The 23,982-nt window shown below is 40.9% G+C and overlaps 1 long non-coding RNA gene across 1 annotated transcript; it reads right to left on the reverse strand.

The window, feature by feature from the left end:
* Positions 1–6,406: 6,406 nt before the first annotated feature.
* On the reverse strand, positions 6,407–16,094 carry LOC126077712 (uncharacterized). Its single transcript, XR_007517833.1, has 3 exons — positions 15,454–16,094; positions 9,464–9,564; positions 6,407–6,882 (listed from the first exon to the last, which is right to left on the reverse strand). It is a non-coding gene; the product is annotated as an uncharacterized LOC126077712 (long non-coding RNA).
* Positions 16,095–23,982: the final 7,888 nt, after the last annotated feature.

A 23,982-nucleotide genomic window follows, 5' to 3' on the forward strand; every position in this document is an offset into this window, starting at 1 on the left:
CTGCCTTTGGGCATCAGTTGTTATTGTTTACTGTTTGCTTTCTATAAACAATAATAATGGCTTTCACTTTGCCAACACTTTGTCTTGTGTGTCCGGCTCAGTCACAGATGAACTTGGCATCCATAGAATGTTTGATACCAGTGGGCATATGGGTCTCATTCCTAGCAGTCTTACTGCTGCCCTGAAGTTTGAGGCACAGTTTGTCTGCATGTACAATGCAGATAGACATGTTTATATTGGAATAGTGGAATATCAATATAAGGAAATATTCTCTGTTCAGAAATTGATTAAGTAATTTCGAAGCAATACGACATGCTTTTGAGTGATAAACTGGATCCTGAAGAGACATTTATTCAGTCATGTCAATAAAGTAACAATAATTATTTTCATTAATTGCTTCCATCTCAACTAACTTATTTTATTCAACTATAGGAGAATCAAGAGAATAATAAATTTAACCTTTAACTTTTAACCTCAACCATATATCTTCGGCACCTCTGAGCAGAGTGTTGCCGGCTGAAGGAAGGAAGATTTTCCTATTATTTTCTCATAACATTTCTTTGGAATGGCTCCCTAAACTCTAAAGTTAATTTGTCTGCCTGTAACATTGGGGAACTGCTTGTCTCTTTGATTATCAGATAAAGTAAGAGGATGAACTAGGGAGCTTATCAGGCAACCAGAAAAATGTATTTGGGAAACCATATAATATTTTGTGTTTCTGACTCTCCTATTTTTTGCTTTGCTGCCAGGCACTCTACTGATCATTTTGGAAATCTTTGCTCATGTTTTTCATTGTAAGGTTATCATTTTATAAGATACCACTGAATACACATAAAGGTCCCACATATTTTAGGTAGCTAAATTTGGATTTCAATATGTTTTTTGGAACACTGTTGACCAGTAAAAATGAGGGGAAAGTGGGATTTGGAACTGGGAATAGCTATTTTTAAATTGTCAGAACACTTTGTTTCTCTAGAGGTAAAATTTTGAATTTACTTTTGAGGATTGGTTGCTCCTTTACTTCTATCCCTTGATTTCTTGACCCATATATTTTGGCTATAGGGAAAAAGGCACCATGGTCTTTGGTTTAAAAGCATATGCTGCATCCTGTAAGGCAGAACTCCATTGTTTCAGGCTGTTGCTTCCCAATTGGCACCACAACTGGGTCTTTAGTAAGCCATTCCAGCTTTCAATTAGCCCAGCCATTTCTAAGGGATGGGGTATGTAGTAAAAAAAAAAAAATGGGCGTAAGCCCGTTGTTGAACTTCCTTTGCTGGGAGAACTCTTTGATAACCTAATCTTGGAAAGATCCCTTGAAAAAGGATGGCCATTCCCCTTAAGACTCACCACAATGGAATGATTTGGAACATGAGAACATAGTAGTTAGAATAGTGGCACAATTTGAAGAATGTAATCAATGTCACTGAATTCACATGTAGAAATCGTTGAGTTGGTGTGTGTTTTGTTATGCATATTTTTATCATAATTAAAAAAAAAAAAAAAAGACCACAATCACCCTCTTACCCCTGGAGCCATGAATAGGGTCAAATCTCAGCACGTTCCAGGGGACAGGTACATAGTATGACCCAGGAGGAAATGGCTTATAACCCAAAAGAATTGAAAGATGTTGCTAATATATATCAGCAGAATCTTGGGAACATGTGTGGGAGTAGATTCTAAGGTTGTTTGTCCAAAGAAGAGATAACACGAGATTGGGCTGAATTCATTGATATAGGTGCACTTCCTAGAGATTCTGGATTTAATGTGTTAGCTAGACCAGCTGAGGTGGTTCTAACATTTTTCTTGGTTGATTGACTAAAACTTGGACTCAGTGGTGGCCTACATTTAATGAGGTTGACATGCCAGAGCTTCCCTGGCATGATGTGAAGGAGGGAATCCAAAGGCTTAAGGAGATAAGAACTTGGACTTGATTTATCATGTGCAGCCTACATACTTATCCCTCCTTCATTTCCTTTGTTCCACTAGAAGACCAGAAGACATTCCCTTACTAAGACATGGAGAAATACATTAACAAAGGGAATACCTGCATCTTGGAGTTGCTCTGTGGCTGCTCTCCTTTGAGAGTCAGGTATGACTGTAGGAGATACTACCATTGAGATGAGCTCTCAGATTTATTATGATGTTGCTTTTAGAAGGGTTTCTGGGGTTTCTTGGACCTGTATATTTATGGTTTTCAATAAATTTGGGAAATTTCCAGTCGTTATTCAAATATTTTTTTCCGTTCCCTCTTCTTTCTCCTTTCTTTTGGAGACAACAAGAACACATACGTTAGGCTATTTGAGGTTGTCCCATAGTGCATTAATGCTCTGCTCCTTTTTTTCCAGTCATTTTTCTCTGTTTCGTTTTGAACAGCTTCTATTGACATGTCTTTGAGCTCACTATGCTTCCTTCTGCAGTGTCCAGTCTGCTCTTAGCCACAGACAATGTATTTTTCACCCGAGACATTGTATTTTTCAACTCTAGAATTTTACTTTGGTCTTTTTTTAATGTATCATCATCTGCGTTTTTCCCTAACATGCTTATGGTTTCCTCTACCTTCTTGAATATATGGATTACAGTTACAATAGCAGTTTTAATGCCCTTGTCTACTAGTTCCATTATCTGTGCCATTCTGGAGCAGTTTTTTTTTTTTTTTCTTTTGCACCATTTAAAAAAAATTTTGTTGTTGTTGTTGAAAATATATACCAATTAAACCATTTCTCTCTGTACAATTCAGTGACATTGATTACATTCTTTGAGCTGTGCATCCATTCTCATCCTCGTTCTCTGAGTTGTTCTTTCATTAACATAAACTTACTGCCCCCTAAGGTTCCTATGTAATATTTCAAGTTGCCGTTGTCATTTTGATCCAATACAGATAGTTCTTAAAAGAGCATAATGTTCAAGACAGACATTCTTTCTAAAAAGATAAATTAATTTTTGGTTTTAAGAAGACTTAGGGGGATATTTTTGTTTAAGGTTTAAAGACTGTTTTAGGGGAATAGTTTCAGGGGCTCATCCAACCTCCACAGCTTCAGAAAGTCTGAATTCCATGAGAATTTGAAATTCTGTTCTACATTTTCCCTCTTTTGATCAGGATTCTTCTATAGAATATTTGATAAAAATGTTCAGTAGAGGCAGCCAGGTACCATCCGTTTCTTTTGATCTCATGGCAAATGGAGGCAATTAGCCACACTTTCCATATCCTCTTATTCCTGATTCTTCTTCCCCCTCTGTTGCTCCAGGTGAATACAGACCAATTGTCATGACTTGGGTGGCTGTTTGCAAGCTCTTAAGACTCTAAGCAATACGTAAGGAACTGGGAGGTAGAACAGAAGCAGTAAACAAGTTATTAGGCCAATTAAAACTGGCATGTCCCATGAAACCATGACCTTAAAAGAAGAAACCAAATCCCATGAAGTTTTTAGTTGTTCATAAGCAGCCTCAGCTGCTACTTTTTTGTTTTTCATTGTTGTAAATATATCTATCACACAATTTTGGCCAATTCAACTTTTTACAGGTGTAAAACATATTGACAGTAATTACAATAATTGTCCAACCTTACCCTTATTAAATGCTCTGGGGCAGTTTTACATGATTTTTTTTCATCGTTATGGGTCTTATTTTCCAACTTCTTTGCATATCTGGTAATTTTTTATTGGATGCCAACAACTGTGAACTTTACCTTGTTAGGTGCTGCATATTCTCTTATTTCTATAAATATTCCTGAGCTTTGTTCTAGGATGTATTTAAGTGAGAGAAACCCAAATTAAATTAGCTTAAGTGAAAGAAGAGCGTTTGTTGGCTGATAAGACGGAAGAACCTAGGAATAGAGCTGACTTGAGAGACGGTAGATGCAGGAGCAAATGAGGTCATCTTTCTTGTGCTCACTTTTGCTCTTTCTCCATTTACCTCTTGTCTCTGATCCTCTTTGCATAATACTACATGATTTATTACTGGGGATGGCTTACTCCAAGCAGGGGAAAAGGTGGCCTCAAGCAGCAACAGCTTACATCATCATCCTTATAGCTCTTTCTTGGTCCATTTATTAAATCCCAAGGAAGACTTCTTGTGCCTGTTTGGTTACATGTCCATCTCTGGATCAAACATTGTGCATAGGAGTTAGAGTGCTCTGACCGACAAGGTCAGGATCATCCCTACTTAAACCATGTAAAATGAGTTTCTTGCAAGGAAGAACAGTTTTATGACTGGAAGATGTTGACGGAGGAGTGCTGGGCAAACAGAAACAGAGATGGTCAATGCATTCTGTTTCCTCTTCTGTAAAATGGGTAAAGATAACCTAAAATGTAATTAAGTATATAAGTGCTTAGAACAGAAAATATTACTATCCATAGTCTGAGCGGAAACCCTGGTGATGTAGTGGTTAAGTGCTATGGCTGCTAACCAAAGGGTCAGCAGTTCGAATCTACCAGGCGCTCCTTGGAAACTCTATGGGGCAGTTCTATTCTGTCCTATAGGGTTGCTATGAGTCGGAATCGACTCGACGGCACCGGGTTTGGGTTTTATAGTATGGGTTTGGTACCTCTAGTTGTCAGTAAATTTATTCACTTATCTGCACTGCTGATCCCAAGTCAAGGAGTTCCTCATTTGTCTCTCTGTCCCAAGGATGACTTGTACTCTTATCTCTGGAGCTCAGTTTTCAGTAATTGGGTTCCTGTCATTTGCCATTGCAGTTTTTTAACTATACCTGCTTCTGCCTCACCTAAGCAGATATTGTATGCATGCATAAAATTAGCAGCAGAAAACATATTGCCACTCAAATTGGGTAAGTTCAGGAGAGTTCAATAAAAGGATTATTTACAAAGCTGTTGGCAGGGCATAGGGGAATCACAAGGGGTAGAGTGGTACCCTTGGCTAGTATAAGGTTACTGTTATTCTCCAAGGTCCCAAGGGCCAAGGGACAGAACAGTTATTGGAAACTGGGAGAGAGGGCCATCTGACAAGAGCTAGGATATTCAGCCAACTTGTGGTGGCCACCCAGGGAGGGGGCCAATGAATAAATACCCTGACCTCACTACTCTGCCTCTTCTGATCTGCAGTGTTTCCCATTGGGCAAATCCAATGGGAAGCCAGAAGGCAAGAGTCTGTTGTTACGGTCTGATGGGCCAGCTCCCACCTGGCTACCGAGAATGGTAGCAAAGGAAACACAGTAGACTGGAAGATCAAATGAAAACACCCAGCATATCCTAGATCTTGGACTTAGCTTGGATGCTTTTTTCCTGGGCATGTGTGCCACCCCCAACTTCATCCTATGAGTTGATCTCCTGGTACCTTTGGACTCATATATTTTTCCCTGTCCTTAAAACAACTTATCCCTGGTCACGCTCACACAGCCTTTGTTCAGGATTTTCCTGATCCTGAGGTAGAGAGCTCTGACTTTCTGTAACCTGGAATAGAGAAAGATTGCTAGCCACAGTCTGGTATTTACAAGAGTAAAATGCTGGTTGTAAGTGCCTGGAAATTTGCAACCTCATAACAGCCACTGGCTGGATTTAAAGAGCTAAACTTTCAGCTAGCAGCTGAGCGTGTTAACTGTTTGAGGTACCCAGGAACCTTGTGTCTCTACCAAAAACACCAAACTTGTTGCCATTGAGTTGATTCTAACTCATAGTGACCCTAAAGGACAGAGTAGAACTGCCCATAGGATTTCCAAGGCAATAGTCTTTATGGAAGCAGTCTGCCACATCTTTCTCCCTCAGAGCAGCTGGAGGGTTCAAACCACCTACTTTTCGGTTAGCAGCTGAGCACTTTAGCCACTGTGCTACCAGAGCTCCTTGTGTCTCTTTTACCCATTGCCATGAGTTCTGACTCATAGCAACCCTATAGGACAGGGTAGAACTGCCCCATAGGGTTTCCGAGGAGCTGCTGGTGGATTCAAACTCTTAACCATTGCTCCACCAGGGCGCCTTGTGCCTTTTTAGTGGATCCCAAATCAAATCATTGCTTGAAGGGGACAGCTTCACTGCTTTATGCATGAGGAAAGGAGAGTTGCTACCTTATGTGGATTCTTGGGAGGAGGGCCCTGGTGCTGTCTTTAAAGATTTGCCTTTCAGCGTCTTCCACAGATACAAAATTCACCTCATTTTTCAAAGTTCTAGGCAAGGAAGCCAGGGGTATAGGGTGGGGGTAAACACTAAAAATAATAATAATAAAGAGGGTGATGGAGAAAAAACTTCAAAGGTTGCTGGGAGATGTACAGACAGACAAATGTGAAGTCAAAGGAACAACCAAAGTAATAACAAAATGGAAAGTCAGATGTACTAAAGATAAAATTTCAGCCCTGGGGAATCACAGGCAATGCTGCAATTTGAGAGAAAGAGCAGGTTTTTAAAAATAATTTTTATTGTGCTTTAAGTGAAAGTTTACAAATCAAGTCATTCTCTCACACAAAAACCCATATACACCTTGCTACACACTCCCAATTACTCTCCCCCTAATGAGACAGCCTGCTCTCTCCCTCCACTCTCTCTTTTCGTGTCCTTTTCGCCAGCTTCTAACCCCCTCTACCCTCTCATCTCCCCTCCAGGCAGGAGATGTCAACATAGTCCCAAGTGTCCACCTGATCCAAGAAGCTCACTCCTCACCAGCATCCCTCTCCAATCCATGTCTGAAGAGTTGGCTTCAGGAATTGTTCCTGTCCTGGGGCAACAGAAGGTCTGGGGGCCATGGCCACTGGGGTCCTTCCAGTCTCAGTCAGACCATTAAATCTGGTCTTATGAGAATTTGGGGCCTGCATCCCCTGCTCTCCTGCTCCCTCAGGGGTTCTCTGTTGTGTTCCCTGTCAGGGCAGTCATCGGTTGTAGCCGGGCACCATCTAGTTCTTCTGGTCTCAGGATGATGCAGTTGCTGGTTCATGTGGCCCTTGAAAGAAACAGCAGGTTTGAGGCCAGCTTTGGCTGTGGCAGATGAACCAGGGGTCAAGCAGCTGTTGATTAACACAGTTACATGGTAACAGGGAAATGCAGGCCCGGCCCAGGTGTCTGCTCTTTATTTTGAACCTCGCATTTTGTTTTCTGAAACACCTTGGAGGCAACTCAGCCAAGGCAAGTGAGGAAAAGAGAAAACCAGGCTGTCTGGCAGGCCTGCACCAGGCAAGAGTGTCACTGAGTCATTTGAGATTGCTGGGTGGTTTCAGATTGGTGCCTCAAGAGATGTTCCTATCCGTGGCTTCAGTATTTTGGATATATTACCCAGTACCTCAAAAGAAAAGTCACAGCCCAAGTGCCCCCTGGCTTAAGTGCATATTTATTTTCACAGCCTTTGTCTTACTGAGATCAGCACTCTGTTGCTGTGTTGCTATTGTAACGATGGAAAAAATAGAACCATTTTAATGTTGAGCTGTTTGCATTTCCCGACAGTTAAGAAGCAGCCCATTATTAGCTGGCAGCATTGTTGTGACATCACTGGTGACTTTGCTGCTGCTTAGGATTCAGCTCATGAAATATCTTTCTTCCTAGTGTAGTGTTTTTTTTTCTTTTTCTTTTTCTTTTCGTCTTTCCTTTTTTACCCTCTTTATTTCACCTTTCTTGTTTCATTCTGGTGCAAATAACTGGCTAACTGAACATCTATGCTTCCTTCCAGTCTAACTGCTGGTCCTTTTAAATTGGGCTACCAAAGATGCTAACTTTTTTGCTTTGAGCCAGTTTCAAAAATCCAGACCACCAGGAGCCACTGGCTTATAGCTATCCCTGAATGAGCAAGGAGGTTTTTCCTGCTGGGGATGGAGCGGAGGGTCACATCTCAAGTGGGGTGAGGAGGAAGTTCACCTGGAAGCATGGCCTGGCAGAGTTAGGAGGGCCTGTGCTGCCATGGGGTTTTGGAGACTGAGTGGGGAGAGGAGATCTCTCCACAGTGGTAGAGGGCGGGGGACAGCTGATGTGGAGACCAGTGGCATGAGAACGACATCCCTGCTAGGGATGGGGACAGTGGAGGCAACAACAGTTTGGTCATATAAACCAAAACCAAACCCACTGCCGTCGAGTCGATCCCGACTCATAGCGACCCTACAGGACAGAGTAGAACTGCCTTGTAGGGTCTCCAAGGAGCACCTGGGGGATTCGAACTGCTTTTGGTTAGCAGCCATAGCTCTTAACCACTACACCAGCAGGGTTTCCATTGGTCATATACAGGAGGGTAAATCCAGTAAGTAAACATATTGAAGACAATCAGAGGCAGGCTTTTCATTATTGAAAAGAAATATTATTGTTAGTTGCCATCAAGTCGGTTCCAACATGTGGAAACCCCCTGTGCGTTAGTGTAGAACTGTGCGCCACTGGGTTTTCAATGCTGTGACCTTTGGGAAGCAGGTCACCAGGCCTGTCTTCTGAGGTGCCTCTGGGTGAGTTCAAACCTCCAAACTTTCAGCTAGTAGTCAAGTGTTTAGCCGTTTGTTCCACCTAGGGACATTCATATAAACTGAGAAAACTAAAATAAACTCTGTGGTGTAAGAATGGGATTATAGATATTGGTATGATTTCATGGTTTTCAATATATGGAGATAAAAGAAGTAAATATAGGTGTAAAAATATATATAGGTACGTATAATACATATGTACGTGTGTGTATACTTCTTATGTTGCAACATTTCTCTAAGTTTGGAATTGTCTCAAAATAAAAAGTAAGAAATAATTTTAAGATGGGGATAATATTACTAATTACTACATAGTGTTATTAAAAGAATTAAATGAGGTAATTCATGTAGTGGGTATAATAGAGCGCCTGGCACACAGTAAGCTCTCAATAACTATTATTGTTATTGTCCCCCAGGAGAAAAAGCATACTATAAACACTCTTCTGCATCTTGCTTTTTATTTTTCACTTAAAAGTACATCTTGGAAATCTTTTCTTAACAGTATATACCTTGCTTTTAAAAATTAATAAATCTAGCTTATGTTCTTTACTGTATTACTTTCTCCATATAATTAGAGAAACAGAAAAAACAATAATTGTGGGGGATAATCTGCCTTAGTATGTCATCTGCTGATGACTCATAATTTAATTAATTCTTGTTGCTAGTGGAAACCTCTGGTTGAATAAGCCAAAGTTATATTTTAATAGCAGTTCTTCAGTGGAGACACTAAGAAAACATACACACACACACACACACACACGAAAACCTAATACCAAATTTATGGACACATGGATATTCCCACCAGTTTCTTCTACCTTGGCAAAATTCTGAATCCAAATCATTAGGTAGTTAAAGCAGCCAAAATTTACTTATTAATTCATTTCTTCAATGTATGAACAGATCTTTATTTAGGTTTGATATGTGCCAAGCACTACGTGATGGGTTGAGGGAAGCAGCAGAGAAAAAAAACAGTCCTTCCCCTCATGGAGCTCTCTCATTCTGGTGCTGGGAAGATAGATCATAAACAAATATCCAAGTTTATACAATACATCAGGTGTGAGAAATTAAATATTAGATCAATCCCTTTCTTACCCGAAGAAAGGTAATTTGATGATTTTTAAAGGTTTGCACCTTATTAATCGTGTGACTTTTAGTAGCCAATAAAATCCCTTTGAGCTTCAGTTTCCATATATCTAAAATGGAGACAAAAATAATTATCAATAATGTTGTTGTAATCAAATATGAAGAATGTTTGGCATAAGGCCAACTCCTCAGCAGGTCGTTGATAAAAAGAAGTCAATACTGCATGAACGTTATACAATTTTTGATTCTCGCCTTTGAGACTAACAGAAAGAGGTTGCTTAGAACTGCAGTGAAGCTATTTCTTTTCCTAGCTTGGATGTGTCACTGATATATTCCCAGATCTTACCAACGGGTGTCTACACAATCATATTTCCTTTACTGTCCTATTCACAACCTCCAGCAATAGGAATAGGAAGCCCATTCTTCTACTGGGTTCCCCAAGAAATCTGCCATGGTCTCTTGCCACCTAACAAGCAGCCCACACTTTGGATGCTCACCTTCCTTTGTCGTTGTTAGCCGCTGTGGAGCCAGCTCCAGTTCATGGCGACCCACGTACTACAGAACAAAATGTTGCCCAGTCCTGCGCCATCTTCATGACCATTGGTATGCTCGAATCCAGTGTTGTGGCCACTAGGGAGCTCATCTTCTAGCACTACACTGGACAATATTCTGTTGTGATTCATAGGGCTTTCACTGGCCAATTCTCAGAAGCATATTCACAGGCCTTTCTTTCTAGTTTGTCTTAATCTGGAAGCTCCACTGAAATCTATCCACCATGAGTGATAGGTGGAATCACCTTGTGCTGCCCTACAGGTTGGTCCTCCCAGAGGCCAGAGCCCTCTCCAAACTCTTCAAAGCACACAATTCCAGGCTTGGCCTTGGAGGCCATGCTAAATATTTGGGTTTTTATCTTGAAAACACTGGGAAGATGGTTTAAAGTTCTAAATAGGGAAGTGATCTGACCTTATTTATGTTTTAAAAAGAATCCTTGGGTTGCTCTGTGAAGAATGAGGTAAAAGGATCAAGAGAGAAATCAGAGAAGGCTCCTGCTGTAATCCAGGTGGAAACAGTGGAAGCTGGGTGATGGCATAGTCAGGAGAGGGAAACAGGAGTATGGGTTTGAGGTTTAGTCTATTTGGGAGGCAGAATTGACAATGTAAGAGTGGGAGGGAAAAGGGAAGTTTTCAGCTTGAAAAATTAGGTGAATTTAAATAACCATGCCATTTAAATGACCATGCCATTTACTAAAAATGGGAAAAACCATGTGGTGTCTAATAAAAACTCTAATAAATGCTAAAAGATGCCCAGACTGAGTACCTGACACTGCAGGTAGGAATGGGTACTCTTTAGACTCACCAAAACCAAACCAAACCCACAGCTGTTGCATTGGTTTTGATGCGTAGTGGCCCTACAGGGTGGAGCAGAACTGGCCCTTAGGGTTTCCAAGGCTGTAAATCTTTATGGAAGGAGATCGCCACATCTTTCTCCCATGGAGCCACTGGTGGTTTCAAGCCACTGGTGGTTTTGAAACACTGACCTTTTTTTTCTTCTTTCATTGCACATTAGGTGAATGTTTACAGAGAAAATCAGTTTCCTATTCAATAGTGCCACAGATTAAATTATGTCCCCCCAAAAATGTGTGTATTAGTTTGGCTGGGCAATGATTCCTGGTATTGTGTGATTTTCCTATATGTTGTAAATCTTGTCTCTCTGATGTTGATGAGGGAGGACTGGCGGCAGTTGTATTAGTGAGGCAGGACTCAACCTACAGGATTGAATTGTGTATTGAGGCAATCTCTTGAGATTTAAAAAGACAGAAGCAAGCGGAGACACAGGGGGACCTCATACAACCAAGAAAGCAGTGCAGGGAGCAAAGCGTGGCCTTTGGACCTGAGGTTCCTGTGCTGAGATGCTCTCAGACCAAGGGAGGATGGATGGCAAGGACTTTCCTCCAGAGCCAACAGAGAAAGAAAGACTTCCTCTGGAGCTGATGCCCTGAATTTGGACTTGTAGCCTACTAGACTATGAGGAAATAAACTTCTCTTTGTTAAAGCCGTCCACTTGTGGTATTTCTGTTATAGCAGCAGTAGATGACTAAGAGAGAATTTGGTACTGGGAGTGGGGTGCTGCTCTGACAGATACCTAAAAGGGGGAAGCAGTTTCAAAACTGTGACTGGACAGAGGAGCAGCTGTGACAGAGCTCCAGCAGCAACAGAGAACCTGCAGTGGCAGAGAAGTGGCAGCAGCAGGGAAACAACAGCAGCAGAACCAGGAGACCAGCATGAGACAGCGCTGGAGCCACCCTACAGAGCAAGAGAGTTGAGTGTTGGTGTGCAGGAGGCTTCCTGGTGGGGTGGGGTGCCTCCAGGCACTTATTGGTGGGCTACCGAGCTTTGGAACATTTGCCTCAGCAGGGCAGATGTGGGCATGAGGCCTGAGGAGCCCAGAGGCCAAGAAACCAGGAAGGAGAAGCTAAAGAGACAACACAAGAACCTAAGCTGCCTCAATCTCGAAAGTTTCTCCCATTTGTAACGGAAATGTCTAGCTTGTGCCTGTTCTGCCATTGTACCCTTGGAAACAGATAACTTGTACTCTAGATTTCACAAATGAAGAATTATTTTTGGATTTTGGACTTGGGGTTAAGACTTTTGCTATGATATAATGGGATGCATGTGTTTTGCAAGGATGTGTGTTTTTGAGGGCCAAAGTGTGGAATGTCATGGATTGAATTATGTCTTCCCAAAAATGTGTGTATCAATTGGGCTAGGCTGTGATTTCCAGTATTGTGTGATTTTCCTATACATTGCAAATCCTGCCTCTATGATGTTAATGGGGGAGGATGGGCGGCAGTTGTGTTAGTGAGGCAGGAGTCAACCTATAAAACTGGATTGTGTCTTGAGGCAATCTCTGGAGATATAAAAGAAAGAAGTAAGCAGAGAGACAGGGGACCTCGTACCAACAAAAAAGCAGAGCTCATCCTTTGGACCCGGGGTCCCTGTGTGAAGAACCTCCTAGTCTGGGGGAAGACTGATGAAAAGGCTGACAGAGAAGGCCTTTCATGGAGATGACACCCTGAATTTGGACTTTTAACCTACTTTACTGTGCAAAAATAAACTTCTCTTTGTTAAAAGCATTTTTACTTGTGGTATTCCTGTTATAGCAGCACTAGACGACTGAGACAAATAGTCTGTACATAAAGTGTTTCATGACCTCGGTTTCATTCCCCACAATTTGTCAGCACTTTCCCCATTTCTGCCCTGGGTTTCCTTTCATCCTGATTTTCTACCCTTTCCAGACTTCTAATCTTTGTTTTTGGGCAGATATTGCCCTTTTGATTTCATATTGTTCTAAGAAGTACATTTCTCTTGGGTGGTATTATTTATCTTATCCACTTGTCTTATTATTTATCTCATATGCCTGTCTATTATTTGGCTGGGAGGTGGTCTCCAGGAATGGCTTCAGTTCCAGGTCAGAAGAGTGTCTTAGGGCCATAGTTTCAGGGGTTACTCCAATCTCTGTCAGACCAGTACGTCTAGACTTTTTTTGTGAATTTGATTTTTTTTCTACGATTTTCTCCCATTCTGTCCAGGACCCTCTGTTGTAATCCCAGTTACAGCAGTTGGTAGTGGTAGCCGGGCATCATCTAGTTCTTCTGGTCTCAGGGTCGTGTAGGCTGTGTCTAACCACCGACATTTTGGTTAGCAGCCAAGCACTTTAACCACTGCGCCACCAGTATCCCAGCCTATCCCATGTGGGCGTCCATATGTCCAGGGCCATCTCAAACTCTATCCTCAGAACTTCTAGGCCTTTGCAAGCCTCAGCCCCATGCTCTACCCTTCAGTTTCCTGGAGCACAGACATTTTTCTCCCCCACTACTTTTTTTTTTAATTGAAAAATTCACATACATAAAACTGACCATTTTAAAGTAAGCGATTCAGTGGCAGTCAGCACATTCACAATGTTGTGCAACCGCCACTTTTATCTAGTTCCACAACATTTTCATTACCCTAAAAGGAAACCCTGTGCCCATTAAGCAGCTGTTCCCCATTTTCCCCCACCCCAACCTCTAGCAATCACAAATCTGTGCTCTGTCTCTATGGATTTACCTATTCTGGATATTTCATATAAATAGAATCATACAATATGTGACTTTAAATTTCTGGCGTCTTTCACTTAGCATAATGTTTCCAAGGTTCATTCATTTTTTTTAGCATGAGTGAGTACATCATTCCTTTTTATGGCTCAGTAATATCCCATTGTATGGATTCACCACAAATTGTCCATTCACCTGTTGATGGACATTTAGGCTGTTTCTACGTTTTGGCTATTGTGAATAGTACGGCTATGAACATGGGTGTAGATGTATTTGTTTGATTAAAAACCAAAACCAAACCCATTGCCGTATAGTCAATTCCAACTCTTAGTGACCCATAGGACAGAGTAGAACTGCCCCATAGGGTTTCCAAGGACTGGCTGATGGATTCGAACTGCCCACCTTTTGGTTAGCAGCAATTGCTCTTAACCACTCTGCCACCAGGGCTCCATTTGTTTGATTACCTGTTTTTAATTATTTTGGGTATATGCCTACGAGTGAAACTGCTAGGTCATTTGGTAATTCAATGTTTAACTTTTTGAGAAACAGTCAAGTTGTTTTTCACAGTGGCTGCACTATTTTGCATTTTCACCAGCGATCTGTGAGGGTTCTAACTTCTTCACATTCTCACCAACACTTGTTATTTTTCAATTAAAATAAAACCAAACTGTTATAGTCATCCTCATGGGTGTGAAAGTGGCATGTCATTGTGGCTTTGATTGATTTACAGTTCCCTAATTTTTTTAATGACTAATTTGCATGACTGGCAGCTAACCCCAAAGGTTGCTTGTTGCTTTCAAAGATTACAGCTAAGAAAATCCTATGGAGCAGTTTTACTCTTTAACATGGGTCACCATGAGTCGGGGGCGCGACTCAACGACAGCTAATAACAATAACAACAGTGGCTGATAATGCTGAGCATCTTTTCATATGCTTATCGGTCATTTATGTATCTTCCAGGGAGAAACGTCTATTCAAGTCCTTTTTCTTGTTTTTTTAATTACGTTGTTTGTCTTTTTGTTGTTGAGTTGTAGATGTTTTCAGTATATTCTGGATATTGGACCCTTCTGAGATATATGATTTTCAAATATCTTCTCTCATTTTGTAGGTTGTCTCCTCCTCCCCCTGACCCCTAACTATCCTGAGCATGCGCATCCACTACCTCAGGATGACTGAAGGTGGGAAATACCATCCTTCACACAGGTAATGGCCTCAGCTCCATTGCCTAGCCAAGGCAATCAGGAGAGCACCCCCAAAGTACATTTCCAACGTCTGAGTTCTTCAGTCTTAAAGTACACTAAGTGGGGATAAGTGCAACCTGTTGTTTTAGGTGCCACTGAGTCTATTCTGACTCACAGCAACCCCATATGACAGAGTAGAAATGCCCCATAGGGTTTTCTTGGCTATGTTAAAAATAATCAAAACTCAACAAAATTTGAACATCAGGTTTATATTCTGAGCAGTTATTCTATATGCATATAGGGAGGCCATTTTGATTCTAGAACAAGCAAATGGCTCAAAGAAGCTAAGTACAATGAGGTCTATAAGGAAAAGAGGAGAGAGAAATATAGATCAACCATTGGCTAATCTTACGTGATTGATTGAACCTTGCCCTCCCCCTTTTACTGAGATCAACAGATATAAGGTCATAAGATGGTCTCTGCTCCTCCATTCAGCCTTATCTTTTGAAATTCCAGATTAGTAAGTCTGGCTTCAAAAAGAAAGAAAAGATTTGCAACTTTGAGGGAAAGAAAAGCCGCTGGTGCATTAATTTTTTTCAGGGATTTCTTTGAAGTGAATATTTGGTTTTGTGGTGTCTTAGGCTGAATTCTTTAGAGAAGGAAAACCAGTAGTGCATATAAATACATATATTGAGAGAAAGATTTATATCAAGGAAATGGCTCACGTGGTTGTAGAGGCTGGAAAGTCTCAGGTCCACGAGTCACACTGGAGGTTTTTGGCTCCCAGGCTATGGAGACGGGCAAGACAGTAAGCTGCTAGTTCAATATCCAAGAATCGGAGGTCCGATGAACAGGAGCCAGCTGTAGGATCCAGAGTGAGCAAAAGCCCATGAGCCTTGCCAGAAATGCCACCTATATTGGGTGCAGGCCACATCAACAAGGAAACTCCCTTTCAACTGATTGGCTACTCACAGCAGATCCTATCATGGAAGTGATCACCTATCAGATCACTTCATGGAGGTGATCACTTCATTATACAATTGTCAAACTACATCATAACTGCCAACCCCCTGAGAATCATGGCCCAACCAAGCTGACACACAACCTTAATGATCACATGTGGGTAAGAAAACCTCAAAATCAAAGCAAGATATCTGCTATCAAGTTTTCTCTTTGACAGCTATAATCCGTCAAAGATTTTTCTCCTACAGAGCTGCTGGGTGGATTGAAACCACCAACCTCAGCAGCCCAGAGTTTAACCACTGCACCACCTGGGCTCCTTAAGTGTAGCCACATACATTTAAGGCAAAAAGAAAACAAACAAACAAAGAAGGACTTCTTGAATTCTTCAAGAGCACAGACCAGTTTGAAATGTCCGTAGTTTCCATTCGGAAGTAGAACACTTAACGTCTCACCGACTGTGGCAACTGCATTTAGAAATATAGAAACTTCACAGTTTTCTGCAAGGACTAGAGAGAAGTATGTGTCTCATGGTTTGCAAATAAAGTGGCCATTTATATGAATAAAAAACAAAAGCAACTTCCAAGTATCAGGTTTTTTTTGGCAAACAAGCTAACAATCTCCAGTGGCTGTCCTTCTGTGTGTACTTGAGGAAGCTGTCTTACGGAACGTGCTTCTCCTTTCTGCTCTGCTGCAATATACAAACTCGTAAGATAACTTGGTCTTGACCTGAAATGATACCAGGCTTGCTTTCCAGAACAGTTCCTACAAGTGACTGGATTGCGAGCAAGGTATATTTAAGACAGGGTGGGGCTAGGTGGTGTTCGTAGATGACAGATTTAAATGTATAAGATTTTAGTGTCCAAAAAAAACATCCAGTCAACTCATAGGAGATTCCTCATCATTGTGGTTCTTTTTGCCTTGCTTCTTTCACCTCCAGACTTTGACTTAAAGGTACCTGTTTGTTTCCTTCTCTGATGCTGAACTCTGCTCTGCCTCCCGCAGTCTCTCTGGCAGCAGCAGCAAAAAACAAAACCAAACCTGCTAAGGTGGACTCAATCCTGACTCATAGTGAACCTATGGGACAGAGTAGAGCTGCCCCATAGGGTTTCCAAGGCTGTAATCTTTCCGGAAGCAGACTGCCGCCGAGCGCTTAACCACTAAGCCACCAGGGCTCCTGGCAGAAGCAGCAGTAAATAATAATAAGAGCTCCTAACGTTTGTTAAGCCCTTTCTGTGTGCTGGTAGACACTGTGCCGAGCACTTTCATCTTATAACCTTGTAATAATTCTGCAAGATGGTAACGTCATTATATTCATTTCACAAATGGGGGAAAAAAAAAAAAAGCCTGAGAGATTAAGTGCTTTGCCTGAGGTGGCACAGTTGGTAAGTGTCAGAAATCAGGTTTTTGTGATTTCAAAGCCCAAAGCTCTTTCCGCTTTGTACTCAGCCCCTTTTTGTTCTCTTTCCTTGTTTTTCCTGGCTCCTTGCTTCCTGTTATCAGCCTCTCGACTCAGTTAACTTCCTCACAGCAGACTGATCTTGCCCAGTTCTCCGTGCCCCGAGGGCTCCCTGGCAACCACTTGGTCTCCAAGTACTCAGCAGCCAGGCAATCCAAGTCTTTGCAAAGTGCTCTCTGCCGCCCCCACCTGGCAAGCTTCAACACTGACTAGTTCCTTGGTCAACACAGTTGCTAAGTGGAGCCTGACTTCTTCATTAAAAACAAAAACCATACCCGTTGCCGTGGAATCGATTCCGACTCATAGTGACCCTATACGAAAGAGTAGAACTGCCCCATAGGGTTTCCAAGAAGCACCTAGTAGATTTGAACTGCCGATCTTTTGGTTAGCAGCCGGTAGCTCTTAACCACTAAGCCACCAGGGTTTCCATATGGCTTCTTCATACACTTCTTTATTTTCATTAATCAAATGCTTATGTGTTGCCATTTAAATTAAAAGAAGAGCGACCGATTGGCAAGCGCAGGATCTAAGATTGTATTTAAGGCCTCCAAAATGAGTTAAGGAGAATATAAATTGGGATACATGGGTCCTCAAGGAAAATTAATGGCAAGTAAACATATTTCAAATTCAAAATCCTTTGAGGCTCTTTGCAGAGTTGAGAAGTTATGATTTTTAAAAAGACTTTGTGTCTCTTTAATGTGATTTCTTACATATAAATATGTTAGCTCATGAATCTTTGCCAGAGTATTTCAGGAATGCCAGTCTAAAATGTAAATTTACTGTTTTGAGAAAGTCATTATTTATTCAACTTATTAAAAATAAGCCAATGTAAGATACTAATTATCTTTTGGAACTCTGAATTACTTTTCGCTTTTTGATTCTGTTGTGTGCCAGGCATACAGTAGGTGCTCAACGAATATTTAACGAGTACCTAAATAGCTTTTGGAAACCATGGTGGTGTAGTTGTTAAGAGCTACCGGCTGCTAACCAAAAGGTCGGCAGTTCATATCTACTAGGCACTCCTTGGATACCCTATGGGGCAGTTCTGCTCTTTCCTACAGGGTTGCCAGGAGCTGGAATCAACTCAACGGCAATGGGTTAAATAGCTTTTACAAGTTACAGAGCAGAATGGAGAAGAGTGTTATTTGACTTGGGCTAACAGTAGAATTTTTCCCAAATACATAGTTGGTTGAAGGTTTTATCTAATGAAATACTGTACTAGTACAATGAAATGGGTCTGTTGCCCGAAGTTAATGACTTTCTAAAGCATTTGGCTTTCTTACCTTACGATTAGCACCATTATTTCCAGGCCAATCAATACGCACAAATCCAAGATTAGGAGCAATCTGGATCGTTACTCTCCTTTCATCACATATTCATTATTTTCTGTTTGAATAAGACCTGTAATCAGTGCTATTTACCAATCTTTATAGTAAAACTTTAAACCACTGATTGTTCCTGTCTTTGCAGGTATTAAATACCATTTCAAATATCCTTTCAATAATTTTGCAGTAGCTAATGAAGTCCATTTTTCCAGATTTTCCAGCCTACTGAAGGAACATTGAACCCCCAAGAGTCTTTAAAATGTATTTGTTGTTTAATTGGCGGCAGCTGTTCCTTAGAAAGTTACCTAAATATATAAAAGCTTTTTTCCCCTCTTGAATGGATTTTTAAGAATTATCCTTGAAATGTTTGTGGAATACATAGAAGGTCCCCTGAAGTTCTGTGACATTGAAATTTTAAAATATTATAACTCTAACATATGTAAGAAATTATAGGACCGTACCTTTTAATTTTGGATTTAATTACTAAAACTTTAGAAAATATATTCTCTCAGTTTTCTGAAGAGATTTCAAGAAAAGTTATTAGTTCATTGTAGTTAATTCTAAGGTATGTACATTCTGCATTACTTGAATACAACATTTCCCCTATCTTGCCCTTGAATTCTTTCCAAAAATCGTTAAGGATTGGACACATACGGTAACAGCAGATTTGCTAAAATGTTGCCATTAATCTACTTTATAACCTCTAAAATTTTGTACAAGGAATTTCAGAAAGACACCATTACACAGACATCTCATATCCAGAATAGCCAGAGCCAAACATAATGATTTTAAGTTGAAGTATAGCCAAGACGCACATTTTCTGAGTGTGGTTTTACTGGGAGTCTGCATGCAGATGAAATACGGCTTTTAAGAACATAATCTGCATGGGAGAGGCCTTTCTTGTCAGAGCACTAGGCTGACTTTCAAGCCAAGGTCAAAGCACTTTATGCAGGTCTATTTTTAGGTTTTCCGTGTCTCAAAAGGATGCTCCCAGTTTTGAGTTAGTTTAACAGCCTGCACCGGGCCGGAGAAGAAGGAAGTATGTCTCCTTTCTGCTGCTTCTCCTGACAGGTAATTGCACTAAAGTTAGCCATCTAACTGCAAACTCCCCGCTTTGCACATCTCATGGGTGGACTGGCACTTCCTCTGTGGCCACCTTACCCTGTTAAGCTGTGTGGTCTCTGAGAAGGCACAGGCATGCCTGGGGTTCACCTTCTTTTCTGTTCGATTTTGAGCCAGCGGTGGCCTTATACTACTATTATTAATCAAGAATCATCTAGTTTTTCAAACTAAATAAACCTTAAGGGGAAAATGTTGTTAGCTGCCTTCCCAGTCAGCCCCTGACTCATGGCAACCCCAGGTGTTACGCAGTAGGACTGTTGCATAGGGTTTTCTTGGCTGTAATTGCTCTGAGTCGAAATCAACTCAATGACAATGGGTTTTTACGAAAGTAGTTCACCAGGTCTTTGTCTGCGGAGCTCCTGAGTGGGTTCAAACCGCTGACTTTTTGGTTAGCAGCCAAACGCAAACTTCTTGCCCCACTCGGGCTCCTTAAAGGAAAAAGTGAGACCAGAAAGATTTAATTAATTAATTATTAAAATAATATTTTATTGAGTTTTTGGTGACAGTTTACACAGCAAATTAAGTTCTCATTTGACAATTTCCACACGAATTGATCAGTGACATTAGTTACATTTATCATAATGTGTCAACATTCTCTTTAATTGTGTTCAGTTTTTTCCCTTTCCAGTATTCTAGTTTCCCTGCCCCCTTATCTTTTCTTCTTTACTTTTGAGTAATTGTTGACTTTTTGGTGTCATTGATGGTTTTTAAATAGAGCACTGATCTTACTAGTAACAGCCTTTGTCTTGTGTGCCACTCTCTGCTATTTTCGCTAAAAGGTGATCTCAGGGGATAGGCTTTGTCCTATGCTTAAGGAGTGTCTCAGGGCGATAGTCTCAGGGAGTCCTCTGTTCTCTACTGTTCCAGTTTGTCTGGCTTCCCTCCCCCCCAAAAAGGATTTAATTTAGATTGAGGTGGAAGAGAGCAGGAAACAAGAGTCTGTTGATAGAAAATATCAAATGCTATTCATTTGTTTTTGAAATTGAACACAGAGGACATAGAAATCTGTAACAACAACAACAACAAAATCAATGCATTTCAGTTTTATATTATGGCCTTTCACTGAAAGAGATGGAAGAGGGAAGATGAAAGGGCCAGAGAGAAACACAATCAAGCAACCTTGATGTGGGCAAAATCTCTGAGGGAAAAATAAATATAATAACTATGTATTATTTTGCCAAAAGAGCATTACTGGAGTTTAAAAATGCTCTCTCTTTTTTTTTTTTCAAAAAAGAGTATTCCCTAAATTTGTTTAAGCAGTATGTGGTTTTATGAAAACCTTAGAAATGTATACATTGTTAACATATTTTCTTTCTGCATTTTTTTTTTTAGCAAGGAGAGATTAAAATACCTTGTCTTGGATGTTGAATATAGCATTCCCTTCCTCCCACCCCCCACCCCAAGAAAATTCTACTTTCATTGTATAACATCCCCATCTTGTGGTTATTGGTAAACTATCCACTAAAGACATGTTGCATTTTCACAGTTTGGGGCATAAGTAGGATCCTGTCTTTTAATTTTCCCTGCAGGCTGAATGAAATTAAGCAGTAATGAAGAATGGGCGTTGCCCAGTTTGTTTTAAAGGCCACAGACTGGGGAGGTATTCAGTAAATATTGGTCAAATTAATGTTGAGTGTGGGAGGGAGAGCATTAAGGAGAAGTGGAAAGTATGTTCCCCTACGTTCTGGCATATGTTACTGGGCAGAGCTGAATTTATTCAGCAAGTGAAAAAACTTCTGGTTTTAAGGAATTTCATATACTGTATGTGAAAAGTGTATAGACTTTGTGTAATTACTCAGATCTGGGTTTGAGTTCTGATTTTAAAACTTCTTAGTCTGAATTCCCAATACAGTTATTCTAAGTGTGGATGACAATACTTTTCTTGGGAAGTCATTGTGAATATTCAAAGGAGTTAAGATATAAATCGCCTAGCACGTTATCAGCCACATAGGTGGTGTTCCTATTTACATACTTTATTTTCCCTCATTCCTAGCATAGAGTTGTGCAAGGACCAGGAGGTCTAATACAATATGTTTTAAATACCTATTGATATAGTCTTAGAAAAATATTGTTGAAATACCTTGAATTTTTCTCAAACGTTTAGGAAGGCCAAGGTCAACATGTGAAATTTAAGAGGAACAACATTGTTCATTGTACTGGTCAAAAGTGTTGGCTGCAAATGGAAAAAAAAAAAAAAAAATTCAAACTAGATTAAGAAATAAAAGGAGATATTTACTGCAGTCTTCCTTACCCTGTGCACAATCCCCATGATTGGTTGGGGATTGGACTGTGGTAATCCACAGGGTCTCGTTGGCTGATTTTTCAGAAGTAGATCTCCAGGCCTTTCTTCCTAGTCTATCTTAGTCTAGCAACCAAAAGCTTTCACTGACTGACAAACTGGTGGTGGCTTGCTCATGAGGTGCATTGGCCAGGAATCAAACCCAGGTCTCTTGCACGGAAGGTGAGAATTCTACCACTGAACCATCCATGCCCCTGCAGTCCTCTTTACTTAAAACCCATTGCCGTCAAATCGATTCTGACTCTTAGCAACCCTATAAGACAGAGTAGAACTACCCCATAGGGTTTCCAAGGCTGTAGTCATTATGGACACAGACTGCCACATCCTTCTTCAGTGGAGCAGTTGGTGGGTTTGAGTTGGTGGATTTGAACTGCCAACATTTTGGTTAGCAGTCAAGCTCTTAACTACTGAGCCACAAGGTCTCCTTTCCTTTATAGGAGCCCTGGTGGCACAGTGATTAAGCGCTGGGCTACTAGACTAAAGACTGGCAGTTTGAATCTACCAGCTGCTCCTTGGAAACCATATGGGGCAGTTCTACTCTGTTGGATAGGTTTGCTATGAGTTGGAATCGACTTGACGGGTTTTGGTTTTTGGTTTAACATATCTGTCCATACAACTGAAGAGATCAAGAAGTGATTTAGCTTCAGGTAAAAGAGGGGGCTGTCCCTTTGCAGGTCTTCGTTCTGCTTTCCTCATGGTCGGCAGGGCTTCAGGGTTTACATTCTCAGAGTTCCTAAATGAGCATAAAGTTTCTCTTCTCACCAGTTTTTGCAAATGCACAGGGTTTACCTCTGTTTAGACTTGCCTGAATTCCTGAATCAAACATGGTGGCCAGGGAATTGAAGTGGCCCTGACTGGTTTAAGCTTGGATCACATGCTCACTTTTGGGGCTGGGGCTATGGTCAATCAAACCTAAACTCCAGGAACTGATGGTCGTGGAGGATGGTTTCCTCCAGGGAAAATCAGCTTGCTGTCATCAAGAGTAAGCAATATGGAGTGGTTGGCAGGCAAAAACAAAAGACTCCCTGAATGCATCTTTTGGCAAAACATCAGTTAACACTAGCCGATTCCTCAGCAAAGGTGCAGGCAGCCTTGAAGCTTGGCTTCTTTCCCTGCATCCTCCGTTATTGCCTGCAGCTAACACCATTCAGGTTAGGGCAAGGTTGCTCCCCTTTCCCTGGAGAATCTGGGAAATTTTCAATCAAGTTCCCTATTTTCTTGGCATGGCTTCCTCTTGATAATTAGATACCCTACCTACTTGTCTCATAATTACTGTGGCTAGAACCTGAGTTTGAAATAATATCTGTGTTTCTTTTAGAAGATAGAATTGTGTGTATCCTATTTTTTTTTTTTTTTTTTTTTGCTTAGTCTTACTTTTCAAATCCTGCTCATTGAATTTGGATGGTTGAATTCTAGCTCTTTTATTGATTTATTCTAAGTTTAAGTGTTCGATGTGGGTATTTGGGGATGGATAACATTGTAACAGCTAATCCACTACCCTCCACGATTTCTTCAGAAAAATTAAAAGTTGGATGTTTTAACTGGGAAAAGAATGAGGGAAGCATCAGTGCCTGAGGATACATCTAGGTAGGTGGGACGATGCCATGATGTGTGTGCACGTGTGTGTATGTGCGCATGTGTGTGTGCGTGTGCTGGAATGGGGAACCCAGGGCTTCCAGAGAGAGATGAGATGACCCTGAGATCTTTAGACGATAGTAAGTAAAAGCAAGGGTAATCTTGGAAGGGTGACCAAAACAAATGCATCGACATACCAGTTTGGTTCTACTGGACGTAGAATGTTTGGCTGGAAAGCAATGACATTATTTTAGACTCCAGAACCATAAACCTTTATACAACCACACCACTCACCAAGCTCTTTCCACTTCCATGTGTCTGCTCTTGGTGTTTCTGTAATTTAGAGTGATTTTTCCCACCAGTTCCTAGGAAAATCTTAGTATCTTTCTGGCTCAGCTCACACTCAACCCACACCCAGTTCAACCTAAGTTGAACACTGAAGCAACTTAGTTTGGTAAGATAATTTAAATTTACTTTTTGCTTTCTCCATAACATTTGGGGAAACTCTGGTGGC

The sequence above is a fragment of the Elephas maximus genome, chromosome 6 (assembly GCF_024166365.1).
Source record: "Elephas maximus indicus isolate mEleMax1 chromosome 6, mEleMax1 primary haplotype, whole genome shotgun sequence".
Lineage (NCBI taxonomy): Eukaryota > Metazoa > Chordata > Mammalia > Proboscidea > Elephantidae > Elephas > Elephas maximus.